This window comes from Coenobita brevimanus, chromosome 16 (assembly GCF_032717465.1).
Source record: "Coenobita brevimanus isolate Jiangsu-jjx chromosome 16, ASM3271746v2, whole genome shotgun sequence".
Taxonomy (NCBI): domain Eukaryota; kingdom Metazoa; phylum Arthropoda; class Malacostraca; order Decapoda; family Coenobitidae; genus Coenobita; species Coenobita brevimanus.
The window spans coordinates 6,185,265-6,187,241 of NC_136969.1; positions in this window are offsets into that span (position 1 = coordinate 6,185,265).

Below are 1,977 nucleotides of genomic sequence, written 5' to 3' on the forward strand. Positions count from 1 at the left end.
GGCTCACTAGACAACTGAGGAGCTGGACACACTTGACTTCCACCAATATCATTTCCAAGTAAGAAAGTTACACCTGACATTGGGAGTGTCTCAACCAACCCAACCATAACGGAACCATTAACAAAACCAGACTCTAAATTCACTCTGCACAGAGGGACAGAGAAGTAATTATTCCCTACATCTTGTAAGATTACAGTTTCATCAGAGGAATTAACATTAGAGCCTAGAACACTGGTCAGCATAAGGGATTGGGAAGCACCTGTGTCACGATATATTTTAACTGATTTCCTGTCATTACTGTCCAGAGGACTGACAAAACCTTCAGACAGGAAATTAGCACATGAACTCTTGAGAGTGTCACCCACGTTACTGCTCAAAAGAGGAGCTCCATCATGAGAATTTAAGTTACCCCTCAAAGCAGGTTCAGTTAACTCAGTTAAAGAATTCTGGGAACTCTCAAGGGTGGACACTAGACCAATTGACTGAATATTTAAAGACTCCTTTTTGTTCACATCACGCTGTCTCCTGAAACATTTCTCCGTGAGTAGCAATGACCAAGCTTACTACAATAAGTACATTTACTTTTCTGAAATCTAGAGGTGAAGCTGGTACTTACTTCCTGAGAAACATCATCTTTATTCTCTTTCCTGTTACCTGTACTCTGAGTAGAGGCAACGTACTTACTCTCAGCTTTCCCTTTTTCTCTAGAATATCTCTTGTGAGTGAGAACATATTCATCAGCTAAAACTGCAGCATCAGACAAATTGTCTATTCTTTTCTCATCAAGATATTGGCTTACATCTTTACTAATACACCTTTTGAAGTCCTCCAGCAAAATCATCTGCTTAAATTTACCAAAATCATAATCCACATTCTTAGAATTTAACCACTGCTCTAACAGATCTTCTTTGATTTTTGCATACTCAACATGGGATTGCTTATCTTGCTTATAAGTTGTCCTAAATTTTACTCTATAGGCTTCAGGAACAAGCTCATGGGCCTTAAGAATCAAGCTCTTAACTACATCATAATTATCAGATTGATCCTGAGGCAAAGATGCATAAGTTACTTGAGCTTTACCGGTGAGAACAGTTTGAAGGAGTACTGGCTAATACTCTTTGGGCCAATTAAAACCTATAGCTACCCTCTCAAACAACTGAAAATACTTTGTTAAATCAGGTTCATTAAAAGGAGGGACAAGTTTAACATTTTTAGCCACATCAAAATCATCAGAGCTAGATGATCCAGTTCCACCTTGTTTCATGCAATACTCATGGTCTGCCTGAATCCTAGCAATTTCAACTTGTGCCTCAGCCTCCTTAGCTTTTGCCTGAAATCCAGCCTCCTTAGCCTGTGCTTGAAATTCAGCTTCCTTCACATGAGCCTCCTGCAGGGCTAGCTGTAACTTAGCTAATTCAATCTGCGTTTGCTCATTTGGAGGAGTTACATTAAACAAGCTTTCATTAATCATGTCAACAATTTGATCTTTAGAATGATGGGAGCGAACAGCAATTCCCAATTGTTGAGCAACAAGCTTAAGTTCATTCTTTGTTCTGTTTTCTACATCACACACTGTTTGCACATTTGACAAAAAATCTTTGGCTTCATCAAGTGTAGTAATAGTAGACATCATGAATAAGTAACAGTCACAAAATATCAAGCAATATCCATCCATCCATCCATTGCCAGACGCCATGTATCCCAAATGGGGTGGCCAAGGGCTTAGAGTTAACTGTTTTACAGGGAGGGGCACTAATCCTCCACCAACCCCACTTGACACGTAGGGATGCCAACAGCATCTGGTGTTCCCAGGCGGTCGCCCATCCAAGTACTAACCAGACCCAACGTTGCTTAATCCTTTGATAATATCATGAATATCCTGATAAGAGGTCGCCAAATTTATGTTACGGAACAGAGAAAGATAATGTACACTTTAAGTGAGAATACTAAGAGTCATTACTGTCCCATAAAGTTCCA